The sequence below is a fragment of the Pagrus pagrus genome (assembly GCF_965226575.1).
Source record: "Pagrus pagrus genome assembly, chromosome: 9".
Classification (NCBI taxonomy): Eukaryota; Metazoa; Chordata; class Actinopteri; order Spariformes; family Sparidae; genus Pagrus; species Pagrus pagrus.
Window position 1 is genome coordinate 5,804,620 of NC_140193.1, and position 15,912 is coordinate 5,820,531.

The following is a 15,912-nucleotide window of genomic DNA, read 5'->3' on the forward strand; positions in this document are numbered from 1 at the left end:
GGACAGTTCATTAAATCCAAGTCCAAGTCCATATTTTACCTCTTGCCTGTGGTGGTTTTTATCCATCTAGATTGTTTTGGAGGGAGTTTGCTGAGTTTTGAAGATATTTTCGCCAGAGATGTCTGCCTTCTCTCAAAACTTGATGGTATTTGGCCTGCGGTGCTCAAAGCGCCGGAAAAAACAAAACAACATCGACAAAAAAATCTAAAATAAAACAAGAGACGTGTGCTTATGACAGCGCATGATGTTAACATCCATGGTGTCCTAGCTCAGTGAGCTTATTTAGCTAGCCTCTCATCTACAGATGTTGGTGGGTGTAGTTCAGTTGAAAGGAAAAATACTTCCCACATGAAACCGCGCACAACAAGGCGTGTGCGTTATCTTTTGAGTAACTGGGTCATGATATCTGGGAAGAGACGTTGCTGCTGAGTTTTCTTTTAATGTATTTTTAAGGCAAGACAAAGTCTGGAGTGCTCAGGAAGTTCAAAACAACATGTGATGAAGGCGCTCTTTGATGGGGGATACTGGAGTTCAAGGTAAGTCCAAGGCACACTTCTGGCTAGAAAAGGTTAAAAAGCCTTTATTGAGATTGTTCTTACTGAAATTCTTAAAAACACTGACGATGAATGTTTTTTAAAAAAGAGCTGAGTAGCGGCACAGATGGCCTTCTTTGAGCACCACATGCCGAGCGCCATCTATTTCCGTTATATTTAACACCAAAAAATAATCCAGATGGATAAATAGCACTACAGGTAAGAAGAAAAACATATTGTTGATTTTGGGGTGAACTGCCCCTTTAAGAAAACCACGCTTCCTTCTTAATGGTCTCTGTTTTTTGGTGTAGTGTTTTATAAATCTGTTGAGAGAGGAGAGCGTCAGTGGGGAGCTTTTGTGGCAGGAAGTATGAAGGGGATTTGGACAGCCTCTCTTTTTCCATTAAGAACATAAAAAAAGCATTTCCAACCCAAATCAGCACTCTGGAGGTGTAGCACACTTGAGAAATGCAGCTTTAATCGGCCTATTTTAAAATAAAATATATAATAAACTCTCACTGGAGCTGTGTTCCAGTGATTCAAAAAATGACAGTGACGTGTGTTTGACAGCTGAGTGACAGCATCACTCAGAGTAAAATAGGTGACAAGAACAAAGGATTGGAAATGTATCAGGCTGCTTATATTTGATACTGAGTCATTAAAAAAACGCCTTAATTGCCTCAATCATGATCCAGTGGATGAGCATCGAACATCCCTTTAAGTCACCGATGACAACTTTACTCTTACCAGCCAAGGACCGGTCTGTGGAGAAGGTTCTGGCAGCGCACTAAGCCCGGCTGCCTTTTTGTTTGTTTGTGACATACTGAGGTGTAATGCGATGCCTCGCCTGACACCTGGCTGTGATGTCACTCATTTTGATTGACAGCTGCACTGTTCGGCCTGGTTTTAATAGCTTCCTGTCTGGCGATTCAACGGCACCCCCCTCGGGAGAAGCGTCGACCCCGAGACACACACACACACACACACACACACACACACACACACGGACTTAACACCGAGCTGCAAACTTCCTCAGTCTCCCTTCGATGTTTACCAGCTGCAGTGGAAGCTGCAGGTTGGATCTGCTCGAGCCCTCACCGGGAGGGTGTGTGTGTCTGTTGGCACACAGGCGAGAGCTCAGTATCCTTGATTGACTACCCATCGCACGTCTTTAATATGAATGTTCTGACATTATGAGGCCTAATAACAAAAGTAAATGAGCACATAAACATCAATTAAATGGTAATAAAAACCAACAGAATGAAATTACAGTCTACGAAGCCCTAACAAGATACTGAAACAGTCTCAACACGAGACCATGAATCAAACACTGATGCATAAAATGTGGGTATAATATCCCTGATTCACACAATATGTTTGAAAAATAATGGAATATATGAGCCAACGCTTCACTTACTCAGAGTATCATCCTCCAAATAACACAGCAACAACCATGTCCAGAGCAACAATTCACCTCCAGTGACTCAAACACTTGGAATTTAGCTTGAGAAACAGTCTTTCTGGAAGCGAGCGCAACCTACTTTGACCCAGTGGAGCCCAAACAACAATCTAAAGATGAAAACCAATCCAAACAGAGAAGTTTGATAAAAGCTAAATGTTTAAAAATGCTTGTTTAAAAGACTAAAAAGAAAGAAAAGAAGGCAAAGTTGACGTCCCATTTGCATAAATGCCTCACAGCACACTCACTAATCTGACCCATATGCGCTAAAAAGGCAGCAGGCTTTTAACATTGAAAAGAAGCAGAGCACGCACTGTGGTCCCAACATAGTGCCCCAGAAAGGAAAATCAACAAAGATCCTTTGTTTTCTTCACTTCTCACCCCGGCTCTGGAATCTCGCAGGCTAAGCGCGGCGCATAAGACATCGCGACTACAATCTGTTTATGAATTTTACTCCCAGAATTCCTCAGTTGAACCGGCCGTGGTGTCTTGATGTCTAATCTAAAATCCAGGCTTGCTCTCTCACAGCCAGGCGCTTAAAACTCCAGCGCCCCTGACAAAGTTTATCAAGGAAGAAAGCATTACAAGGGTGAAGGACAAAAATAAAGATCTATGGAGAGAAAACATGCAAACAACAACAGAGCCGAGATAAAAGCTACTTACTCGCCTTCAAACTGGGGAGGAATAGTGAAGAGGAAGTTCCAGCGGATCTTAATAGTTTTCAGCTGTGGGCCAGATGGTGCTACACTAAAGGACTGCAGCGAGGGGAGATGATGGGGTTTGCAAACTCAACAAGAAGCTTTTGCCTAGACACACGATACTTGACATTCAAACCAAACTTCCTCCGCCCACAGTTTGTCCAGAAGAATTCTTCTAGGAGTTTTGCATGTGCAAAAAAAAAGAGACCCCTTTCGACAGGAGCTGTTTCGCTGAGGTGCACCGGGGCATGCCAGAGATGACCTATAAAAAGCCAACGTGCGAGAGGTTGCAGTCTGACCCTCCTGCTGCAGTGTGTGATTCATCATCACACTATGCGCACTGGCCACAGCCTCGGGTCAGCATCTTGGCATCAATCAAAACAGCAGTATGGCCAAAACATTATGAAGTTAAAAGTCACAATAGCTCTCCAACACAAACACCTAAAAGCCTTCCTGTGAGATTATGTCAACCTAATAATACCCTTTTCCTTTTTCTTCTGCACTTCAGAAACATTTAACACTCAGGAGGTGAGAATCTCGGCAGCTGGAAATGTGTTTAAAGTCTTTTTTATCACGTAGAGATGGACTGTCAGGAACACCCTCACAATGAAGGGCAGAGGGCAGCGGGAACACAATAAAGCACCAAGCTGGAAGTGACAAACGCCTGAATGTGGAGCTTAGTTATCGGCTTGTTGGGAGCACGACAAAGAGCCGTGTGTTTATTTATTTAACCTCCACCATTAGTCGATGAATTAATCAGTCCATCAATAGAAAATTGAGGAGAATTCAAGGAAATGTAGGAGTTTAAATGGAATATAATATTCATTATTATGTTTTCTTCAGTGTATGATCACCTCGATGAGAATTGTGTGTTTTTGTTACCTTAGAGGGAGCCATTTATATCTACAGAGGGAGCAGGGCCTCTTCGATTCGGCATGTTTATACAGTAGCACAGAAGTGATAAACCAAACAGTGGCTCGAGAGAGGGCCTTCCCCAGACGAGGGGTATTTAGTTGGTTGCAATTTGCAGCGACTTCGGGAGACACCACTTAATCCTACATTAGTGTTGTGCATGAACGAGCTAAAAGAGTTTACTTAACATGTGCATGTTTCCTTTGAACGACGCTTATCTGTTTGCTACTAATGAATGCTAACGTCGCTAACTCCGGCGAGAGTTATTACGGATCCCGCTGCTTTATCTTAAAACGACCGGCCCTATTCTGCCTCCAATTAGTCAACCGCAGCCGTGGTTTGCACCACGGTGTCCTTACGGGCAAAAAGAAAAGTAAGTCGTGATTTAGATTCGAGAGACTCAACTGTTAATCGTGAAAATAATCAGAAGATTAATTGATACTGAAAACTACTGCTAGTTGCAGCCCTGATATCCACGTCTGAAATGCCATTCAAATGTTGGGTCCTTGGGGTGTAATCAGAAACTGCGACCTTCACGGCATTTTGCATTTTTCGTGTCTCAATAGATAGAAGATACAACTACTTAAGGAAGAAAAACTGACTTTCTGAACTTTTCTGATACACAAAGACAAATTCAGGATTAATGTGGAATTTAATTAAGAATGGATGAAAAGGTTCGTTCAAACACTAAAATACAAAGAGATCGCCTCTTGATAAAAACGTTGGAGACACACAGCTGTCTGGAATTTTAAATATCGGCCTTTCGCAACAATAGAGGCATTCATCCAAATATAATGTGCGTACTTTGGACCCAGTTGAATTCACGTCTGCAATAGCATTGATGGGAGTGTCAAGAGTGTTGAACATGGGCTTCAAAGAGCTGCTGAAACATTTCGCGTAGGTGTGAGGTAGCAACGTGGAGGAGAAAAAAAAAAAAGAAGCTCAGGAGAATTTTGGGAAACAATCAGCATTTTCTAAAGGGACAAATCAAAAAATTTAAAAAGGTCACATACAGTCACCAGCCAATTTACAAAGGTCATTCAAATCAATGGGAAGGCATTTTCTTGTTCTTTTAATGGGAGCTGGTTAGAGATTCAGCTCAGTCAGGCCCTTGGGTGGTGGTGTGTTTTTGCTGGCCAGCAGAACTTTGGTTTCTGCCTGAGAGAGCATTTAAAACAGGGAGGGTCTCAGGATCCAGGCTGTTCTGTTCACACTTTATTTTTCTAAGGGTTTTCTTTGCTCTGCCCTGTATCATTTCATGTTTGCATCTTGTATGAACAGCTGCGGTGGGGTAAAGGAAGTGGCTGGCCCAGACACTTTCCGGGAAAGTGGGGCCCTTCATGCTATGCAGACGAGGTGAAGTATGGGTAAAAAAAAATAAAAAAAAAGGAAAGGAAAATATGCTCTATTATATAGATGTAGTGGAAAGGTTGAAGGCATAATTAATGATATTTGTAACACTTTTCTCTTTTTTTCAGTTACAGAAGGACTCCAGACTCACGTTTTTCACCCTGGAACCATCCAGAAGTTTATTTTCTGTAAAGTCGTCACATCAGACTTCAGTCCAGTGTTTAACACTTCATGTTTCTCTCAACAGAGCCTCCCAGTCCTGCTGCTTGTTCCTGAGCTCTGTTAGCTTTATTCCCAGACCTCTATGAGGTCTGTTAGCAGTAAGCTCTATTAGCTCCATTAGCTGTAAGCTCTTTTAACTCTGTTAGCTTTTAGCTCATTTAGCCCCATTGGCTGTAAGCTCTATTGGCTCAATGAGCTGTAAGCTCTTTTAGCTCTGTTAGCTGTAAGCTCTAGCTTTGTTAGCTCTAAATTCTGTTAGCGGCAAGCTCTATTAACTCTGTTTGCTTTTAGCTCTATAAGCTCTGTAAACTGTTATCTCTATCAGCGACGTTAGCTGAATCCTTAGCTCTATTAACTCCGTTAGCTCTAAATTCTGTTAGCTGCAAGCTCTATTAATTCTATAGCTGTAAAATGTATTAGCTCTTTTGCTTTAAGCTCTAATAGCTCTATTAGCTGTTAGCTCTATTAGCTCTGTTAGTTGTAAGCTCTATTCGCTCCATTAGCTGTGAGCTCCCTTAGCCAAACACTCGCAGGACTTTGCTGTCCACTAGCTGCTAAAAGCTGATTTCTACATATTTCCTTCATCTCCTGGTTTAATTCAATTATTTAACAGCGGCACCTTGATGCTATTCAAACAAAGCTGATGACTGGTTCTCCTCTCGTACACGTTACAGTGATCGATTTGCTTTCGCATACATCAGTGTTTATCTTGTTTCTTCAGACTCCGAGGGCTATTGCTTGATAGTGTCTTGTACGCGGAAGTTTATCTATTTTCTGAATGACATTGTTTATTTCACATTCATAATTGGTGCTTGTGCTTTATACACAAGGTCACACACAGCAAACAGGCCAACATTTATTGTGAGAAGTTGTAAAGAGGCATTGAGAGCATGACAGGAAGGCAACAGTACCATCCATCTACATAACTGCCAACATTAGGCTGTGGAGAAAGAGGGAGATTTTCTGTTGCCTCAGCAAATGACCTACCCCCAACACCCCCCGCCTCCGTACAACCCTGCACTACAGATTAATAGATTAAATACAAGGATGTGAAAATAAAATTACTTCTCATTAATCTTCAATTTGTAGCTCAAAAAAACATAGATAAAACATAAAACATGTCCAAAGAATGTGCACACACCAGCTTGTATTACCTGTTCGGCACACCCCAAGTATAGTCTATGTGTGGGAAACACTTACAATAGTTCCCTGGATGACGGGACGCCATTAAGTCTTGGGCTCTGATAAATTATGGTTGCATCCATCACAGTACATGAAAAGTGTCAAGAATCTCCGAAAAACACACATTCAAAGATACTGCAATGCATGGGCGTATCACTTGATGAACTTTTTACCGTGTTGAGAAGCAAAACAACTTTGAAAAACAGGAGTAAAGAAGCTTGACAGGCATCTCAAATGCATCTAGGTCAGCAGTTGAAGACAATGCCAATGAGTCATCGTTCAGATTTTGTTTAGTAACTAGGCTACGGCAACAAACGTTGTGGGTTTTTTTTAATATATATTTCATGTTCAGGAGGAAGGTGTACAAGGAGAAAAACCCAGTTGGACAATAGAAACAATATAACAAGTAGGTATAAAGAAGATTATAAGCAGCTTCACCAAGTTCAGAGTCCAATTATTTCACTCCTCGCTCAGGATGTGTGTGTGTGTGTGTGTGTGTGTTGTGGGAGTGGTGAGTGGGAGCTGAAGCAGGAATGTGCATCTCAATGAGAAGCATCTCAGTGGATTTTCATTGAGATTTGCAGCCTCCACATGATTTGTGTTTCCATCAAAGCAGCGCTGCAAAGTAGAAATGTGTGCGATCGCAGCGGCGTATTTTTTCAGTCGCTCACTGCACCAAAAATTATGATGACTACAGCCCAAGAGTGAAAGCAATCATTTCCAATCTCAACAACGTTAACACAAATGTTGAGTTGAAGTGATTTATATGTCACCTGTCCTTGATTTGAAGCCTAATACAGCGGTGCTGGAATTGAGTTTTTGGCTAGACTGTAAAATAAAAAAAACAAAAACTGATGTTTTATTGGCCAGCAGCATAAACAACTCTTCAAGTTATTACTTTTTTATTTTGAACTTAAGTTTAAGTTCAGAGCTTCACAAGCACTCTTACACAAATAACCTGAGCTATGGTGTTAAATATTGGATAGAAGATGATAATGATGCCACAGTAATGTTGACCTTTGACCTTTCGGATACAAAATGTCACAAACGTCAAATTAATTGTTGAGTAATGACCAAAAATGGGTTTTGTGAGGTCAAAGTGACTTTTGACCATCAAAATCTAATCAGTTTAACCTCGAGTCCAAGTGGATGTTTGTGCCAAATTTGAAGAACATTGTGTTCACGAGAACGGGATGTACGGACGCTCAACTTGAAAACATAATGCCTCCGACCACGACTATCACCAGCGTGGAGGAGTAGCAAGCACTGTAATCCCTTATAATTAGGGTTGGTACTTTTAAGAGTACTGACCGAATCACGTCAGTAGGAGTATAGAGTATAGAGTATAGATTCACGTACAACAAGTAGCAGTTAGTCACGGCAACACTCGCTGCAATATTTACAATGCAAAATAAATTAAACTCAAACCATCACAAAGCCATCCAATAGACATTTCACAAAAACCCTCAAATGCTAAACTGGTGGTGAGCAGTGGTTCTTTAACCAGCCGATAAAGTACTGCAGGACAAAAGGCCAACGGGTTTATTACCGCTCTATCATTTTGTTATTCAGGCTCAAATGATTCAGTTCTGTGTTCACATTGGCTGTAACTTCCAGTTCTTCCAGCTCACCCATATTCCTCTGGGCAGCAGTGAGGGGAAAATACTGTAAGTGCAATCCACTGTGACAATCAGCCTCTGAAAGTCTTTAAGTGCACTAAATTTACAGCAGTAAATTACATTCATTATTTACCATTACAGTAACCTTACATCAGCTGCCTGCTGTTGAGAGCTGTATGGGGAAAATGATGGACTGACATTACATTACAGTGTTTGAGCGATTTTTCTTCTCGGCTTGACTAGATAACTGCAGAAACAGCTTTGGTGAACTTTGACTTCATCACAGCTTTCCTTAACCAATGCTCCAAAACATAACTTAAGGCTCTCAGACAACGAGAATATCCAATCAAGCTGGATCTTAAATATGTAGTGCACGAACGTTGTGCATCTATAGACAACAGATACAACAGCTGACAAACGATGTGACGTGATAAAGGTCCATAACGTGACACATGAACGTGTAACAGTGGGAAAAATAAAGCAGCCATTTATGTAAGAAAACTCAATTTATTCAATCCTCATGAACAGAGTTTCACTTGACCTCGTCTGTATGGATGTTTATCATGCCTCTGTGGTGGGAGTGGGAGGAGGAGTTTACATCAAGAGGCTGTCAGCAAACCAACCTTTTGTCGCTGAAGTACAGTACTTGCACACACAAACACACACACACACACTTGAGTTGAAGCTGCAAGAATATAAAATAGCATACTCCCCCGACCTGTCGAGTTATGTTATATTTATTTCAGTCAAGTTATTTTTTCAGAATGATGTATTATTTCTATGACAACATCAATATAAATATCCAGGTTTTTACTATAAGAAAAAAAAAACATATCTATATATAATGTAAATATTCTCCATATTCCTACAGTATGTGATTCAATCGAATCATAGACCCAGAGTTGTTGGTAGGCACCCAAACCTCAGGTGCATTAACATCCGTTTGAAAACAGGAACACATCACATGGAAATCAATTTGCCTCCATAATGTACAGCAGGGAAACTCGATAGGGTCGTGAACTGACCTTTTTTTGCTGAATCTACACGAGGAAGCCAATTAAAAAAGACAAGCCGTGCAATATCACGACGTACACAGTGAAGGCTGCGAGGTGCCTCCTACTAATGTTCCTCTTGTCACTGCAGAGCTTCACACCTGCTCTAGACAGCTGCAAATGTCATGTTATGTCTGCTGCTAACGCTGTAATACTGATATGAATAAATTAACTTATTAATTCACTTTTAGTCTCTGGAGCTGGAAATCTGGAAAATTAGTTATTCCACTCCGCCGTGATATCAGATACAGCGCTTGATTTAGTAATCCTGAAGTGTCGGAGCTCATCTTTGTTCCGAGCTGATCAATTTCTGTATCATTAGTCATAGTGATGTGAAACCTGGAACAAATGTAGCTGCTGAACAGTGTTTTAAAGATGATTCAAGTGCGCTATAAATTAACTGATGGCTGCCTTGTCTTTATTTCTACTTTTCCTTTTCTTTTCTTCATTTTTAATGCTTGGTTTGAATGACTCAAAACTTGAGTTGTCAACCTAGTATTTGCTGCAGTTAACAGTCAACATAGGATGACTGTGAAAGCAGCCTTTTTATAACAACCCACCCTGCAGAGAAGGAGGAGATCAGTCAAAGTTGTACAAAGAGCAACAAAGGTCAGCACAGTGAGGAGGTCAGGGACGGATGGTTCGGACAAACGAGCACAGGACCTCTTGAGCCTCTTTAAGCCTTTTCATCTCACTGTTTTAGTTTTCTATCCCATAAACCTTTGCTCTTACCAACTTTGTTTCAATCCACAGCAGACAGCTGCTTTCAGCTAACCAGCTCTGATAAACCTGCTGTATGAATCAGACAACCAGCAGACAAAAACAGCTAGCTGGTAAACACAGTGGAGCATTTAGCAGGTAAATAGCCACTTTTCCTTCAGGAGTTGGTAGAGACCAAAAACATTAATCAGGTTGACTTCAAATAAATGCGAATGTAGCATCTACTGGATGTGTTAATAAGCAATTAATGCTAACATGTGAACATAACAAGCGGATAATTAATTCAAATGTTGTGTTTTCTAGCTTGTCATGCTGCCCCAAGTGTTAAAAAATACCATCCAATTTTATGTTTCATTTCATTTAAAGCACATTTATTTTTATTTATTTATTTATTTACTCTTCCATGAACCAAAGTGTCTGCCATATTGTTCTGCCATTTTCTGAAAAGCCTTTAACAGTCTTCTCTGTAGAATAAGACAACGTGTACATCGTGCACAGAGTAACAACATGAATCCTTGTGATACTTACAGTTCAGGGGTCATCTGACAGTAAATGCAGCTTTATTCTGGAGACATGACATGAATTCCTACCTCAGTCGCAACAATACAAGAAAGTATAGTTTTCTTGCTGTACAGCCTTTGGAAACATGTCAGCAGTGTCCAGGTTTCTCTTGGCATTTACTAATGTGTTTACAAGGAGAAAAAAATGTTGTTGTAGTCACAGAAAACCTTGATGCAGAGTTTATCTTTGACTTTTAATCCACCGGATACACTCAGGTGTTTTTGAATTCACATCATCCTCCCAAATTTGTGCCCAAGTCAACAGAACAGAGAGTTGGAGGCATATCAGATGGTTCAAGGCCTCTGCAGGTTGTGCTTTGCTGGCTGGGTGCACATGTTCAGATGGAGCTGTAAGGCAGGAATACGAGTCGACGATCACAACGAGCTTTAAAGGTTAACACGTACTCTCCGTGATGTTTCCTTCTCCGGCCAAATATGTATGATCCACACGCAGTAACTCTTTTAGCATAGAGTTTACATGTGGGGTTTGGTCTGTTCACTCATTCATCACTTACTAACTACAACTTGTTACAAGACCTGTAGGCAACAGATGTTATTGCATCTGACAAGATTGATGGTTACTGGCTGAAATGAGGAGCCGGACTTTGAGGGAGGCTGAATATATTTTGTCCTGAGGAATTTCACGAGATGGAAAAGTACGTTGAGTTATAAAAAAAAATGTGAAAGGCAGGAAAAGATTACTTTAGATTTCATCATAATCCTGTGTGTATATGTAACAGATGTCCTTCAGTGATAAGCTGAAAAGCAAACCTGTACTTTTGGACATTTATACTAACTGTCAAGTCAGGACTGTAAGTGCCAATATATCATCACCATGTGTTTTTTTGTTGTCTCATAGTGGAGTTCACTTCTCTTACAAGGCCATGCGTAAGTCTTCAGAGAGCACTGCACCGTGCAGCTACTCTTCATCAGCCTTGAATGCAAACAGCATGTTTACAGTTGTAAATAACCCTCGAAGGCCCCCTTCAGTGTGTTTTTCTATCTATATGATGTTGATGAATTGATTTGCTGGCAATGTTCTCTTCGCAAAATATTGTTTCACAAATAACTGAATTTTGAGCTCAAAGGCAGTAAATTTAAGCTAATAAAGAATAATGAAGTAAGACTACGGTAGAATCTGGGAGTCATTCGTCATCCTCCAATAGGGGTTATAAAAGCAGCGTGGCTCCTCTCAGTGTATTTTCTTATTTTGCTGTGTTTCGTGACGTTTCCAGCAAGCAGCCTCCGGCCAATAACAGTTCGCACCAGACTCCCAGAAAACATAATAGATCAGTTGCTGCCTTTAAGGACAATACGTGTAATATTCTCAAGTCTAACCACAGAACTGGAATTCATCATCCCTCCAAATAACATGAAAACTTTTGAGACTACGTCTGATTTACAAGGTGCCTCTTTCAGAAACAATGTTGGATGGATGGATTTGATTTTTTTTGAGTATATATACTACATGCAGACATAAGCACATGTGGTGGACACATCCTGATGTATACACAGTTAAAAACACGTATGAAGCTATCCTCAAAAGTCTTTAAAATCAAAACTTAAATGGATCCCATACTGAGAAGCCGTATATAAAGCTTTATAAATCATGTAGTAGTTTGCCTCCATATGAAGGAGGGGGAGTGTCCTTTGAGATTCTGTCCTGTTCACACTTTGCTTACAATAATAATGTCAGACAGTCCCACCGGGGAGCAGCGGAAGTCACAGAAAATTGTATGGCTGTCAATAATTTATGCTTTCCTGTGTGAGATATGATACGATGTGACCATATTACATGTTGCCTCTGTCCTACAGGCTGTTGGGAGGTTAATCATTGGTTCTGAACACCTCTTAAGCGGATCAATGTTTTCACACCTGAATAATGTAGAAAGTATCTATTTGAGACAAATATCTAACTTAGTACGGTTATTATTAGTGTTAATACTATCATTAAACATCTATAACGCACAGCCAGTCCTCATCAGTAAAAACAAACATATAGGCCAACTATGAAGGCGGCTAATTACAACCCATATTTACATTTCTCGTTAGGCGGCGACCTCTAGCGGCCATAGTAATTAAGGCGGCTGCAAAGGAGGAAGGAAGTAATTTACAACGTAACATAAGTAGTTACATAGAGGAGGTACATTGTTAACGGAGATTACATTAGCATTGTTATTTTAACCCAAACCGCAACATTCTCCTAAACCTAACCAAAGTTTTCTTAAACCTTAACAAGGCTGCTAGCGTATGATGAAGGTCCGGTATGCCTGTGGCTGGTAAGCTGCATATTGTTTAGGGAACGGTGAAATTTGTTGTGTTGTGAGTCGTTGGCGATCGACCTATTCAGTCTTTTTGGTGTGACGATGTGTTGTTAATGTAGGTTAAGGACTAAAAACACTTGTAAAACACAGTAACGGACAAAATCTGGTGTTTTGGAGGGGAGAAGGACGAACATTTCACCAAATCGTGATGCAAAATTGATATTCTTCTTGAGGATGGAACGTTATGTGAAGAAAACAAACTGCTGTCCATCTGTCGAGCTGCTGAAAGTCATTATTGAGCTGCAGATGACAGAACTGCTCGTCGGTGATAAGGTGCTCCACACTGTTCTACCAACGTCAACATGCTCTAACAGCCGCCCCACCCTGGGGGTCACCAACGACTTTCCTAGAGTGACCCCAGCTGGGGAATGGTCCCTTATCTCGCTTGAAACATGTACCGACTCGTATGAAACTCCTGCTTAACACAGAAAAGGGGGTCAGACTTCTGAATCAGCCCCGGTGGATGAACTCTTGTCCCTTACTCAGCTGAATGGTATTGTACTGCTGTGACTCAGTTGAGCTGAAAACCTCTTTATTTCTCACCAGGAAATTATACACAATTTTCCACCACATTATGGAGGGAGGACAGATGGAGCGGCGAGTTGGCAGCGGCTCAGCTGTACAATGTACACCGGAAGTCTGCATTAGTAACGGACTCGTACCACCGTCGTGCCGCCATCAGAACACATTTAATACAATCTGGTCCCACTGAGATTAACATTTTAACAAGTCAAAACATATTGCTTGTGACGTGCATGTTGTATTCGACGAGGAAATAAAATGTTACGACGTATACGGACGTTGCTCGCAGATACCGTCACACCATTTTCACACTTTTTCCTCACAAGTTTGCGTCTGCAGCGCCCTGATATCTGCTGCTAAAGGACAGATCTGTTCAGGATGCGAGGGTGAACAATTTCAAAAGGTAGAAGCTCTTTAGTGTATCCTTCAGATGCTTCTCCAGATGGGAGAGATCAGGAGGGGCAGAAACAGCTTTTGAATGAAACAAATGAAAGATGTTCTCACTCTGACATGTTTACCCCCTTGGGGATCTCGGTTTAAGAACTGATGGTAGACTCACCTGTTTGCGAGTACTTAGTCATTTTAATGGTAGTTTAACAGCATGTGTTGCACCACAGGCTCTTTGTGTAGATGCCTAATAGATTAAGGGGAAAAAAAGCAAAACCATACTTACGACATATTTAGAAATAATGGTGCACCTTTTTCTGTCAGCCAATTCTTTAATTCAATGCTTTTCATTACAAAACTCTGCAGTACATCTTCTTCAATGATCCTTACTCGTGAGGTTTATTAGATTACCCCCTGTGAACTGTGTTGAACGCTGTGCACCGAGTCTAAAATTAGTCCCAGTTGGACCAGAAAAGTGAAATTATGGGAACTTCTCCTTTGAGAGTACGCGCACAGCCACTAAAAATCTATGATGCTCGAAAGTGCAATCTGAAAATCATGACGTCTTTTATTGCTGCATGTTAATTACTCTTCCAAAAGGATTTTTTTTTTAAAATGAAAAACACACATTTACATCATGAGCCAAGGTTATTTATCTCGCTCCTGATCACATTCAAAGGCTAAAATGACCTCACAATGGTTGAATTATGAAAAAAAAAAAAAAAAAAAGTCCCTGGTCATGGAGTCTCCAGAGAATCTGCCACCAAAAGCTAATTAAGATAAGTACCTCAATCAAGAAAAAAAGACTACTCAGAAAAAGAGGAGTAAAACTTGAAGAAGGCTTCAGAAAGAGAAATCTCATTTTGATTCCTGCAATAAAGACTTTTCAGTGGTGTGATTTCCGGTTTCAAAGCGTCCTCAAGCTAATGAGTATAATCTTAACTGCAACGCTAAACCGTCATCCAACTTTAATTACATGAAGTTGAAACTATTCCCTGATATTTTTAACAAGGTGTCGACCAAGACCCAACTATCGCAGCTCTAATTCTATAACATGCACATTAAGCCTCAGTGTGTTTGTGATTGATAAACTTTCTTTTGGCAGCTCGAAACCGTACCTGCACAGAGCCTCCAAAGTCTTGTCACCACCTTGATGTTGCCAACAGTGTCTTTATCTTTCATACCATCAGTCAACATGGGACAACATTGTATTAAAGAATATGCACCACTGAGTTGTATACAAGTCGCATCGTTAGTGTCGGAGTAGTTTTTTTCCACAATGAGCCTCTGATGGAGAAGTCTGATGTCCCGGGGAGAGGAAATAGCTGACCAAGCAGAACATATCTTCTCCAAAGTGTACCCGTTTGTCAAGAGCCATCATCTAAAGTCACGGCAAATGGACGCTTACGCTCCATCCGAGACAGCAACAAGTGTGTCCGCCGCCTAAAAACCATCGCTTGTTTCTGAATGACTTCCTCTTTATTCCCGCCGAGGATACACTTTCTGACCATAAGTGGCTCTTTCGGAAAAAAAAAAAGAGTTGTACACAAGACAGTTTCTAAAAAAAGACAAGAATATCTTCAGCATCAGCAGGACAGAAAACCAAAACTGTGTACTACAGTGTGTGATAATAGGTACCAATTACATCTGCAATTGCCTCAGGATTGTGGACGTGTTCCATGGGGAAATAAAAATGCAGTTTTTAACTGAGGTGACACTCTCATAAATCTTACAGGACGCTTTCTATGGCCCATTTATGGACCAAATCCACCTCAATAAGTTACTTCCAATCTACACTCCTGTTTCTGCTTGATAAGACAACCCCGAGCTTGAACATAAAGTCGGGCCAAAGTCATTTGTACGAGGCCATATTTTACTGTCAGCCGCTGTTTTACATGTACAGTACTGACTGAAGAGCCCTGGCGAGCTCTATTTTCAAACTGCGTATAAAAAGACTTTTTCAGGTCATGTTTACTCTCACTGACACTCAATTATACAAGAAGTGCACAAGAGGCAGTCAAGGCACTCAACACAAGCCCCCGAAAGGTCCACAGAAGCTCAGATGGGACTTGCATGATAAAAGACCTCCTGCAGCCGTACAAACTGTTCTCTTTCAACTGGTAAGCAAGGTGCTGCTACAGAGGCGCATCACTCCATGTGAAGTCCAGCCAACAAAAAGAGGGGGGAAAAAAAAAAAGGGAAAGGAAACTTTGATCACATTTTCTACGACCCTGCCTACTCAATGTGAGAAAACATCAAAGCCGAGTCTTTATAGCATGTAGCGCTCCTCTTCTCTGCCTCTTTATCACTCAGGCCTGACGGAGCCTCTGAAATAACGCCTCAAATTGAAGAAGACACACAGAATTATGTTG

At 41.0% G+C, this 15,912-nt stretch overlaps 1 protein-coding gene across 5 annotated transcripts in view; it reads right to left on the bottom strand.

The window, feature by feature from the left end:
* Nucleotides 1-15,912, bottom strand: part of gulp1a (GULP PTB domain containing engulfment adaptor 1a) — a 92,987-nt gene that overhangs the window by 39,237 nt on the left and 37,838 nt on the right. Inside the window, exon 1 of one of the 5 annotated variants that reach the window (XM_084361346.1) lies at nucleotides 2,660-2,785. The exons of 3 other annotated variants lie outside the window; for them this stretch is intronic. The gene's annotated coding sequence lies outside the window, so the exon portion shown is untranslated. Of the gene's footprint in view, nucleotides 1-2,655; nucleotides 2,786-15,912 lie in introns of those variants that run through there. One more of the 5 variants, XM_084361347.1, reaches the window with a different exon arrangement.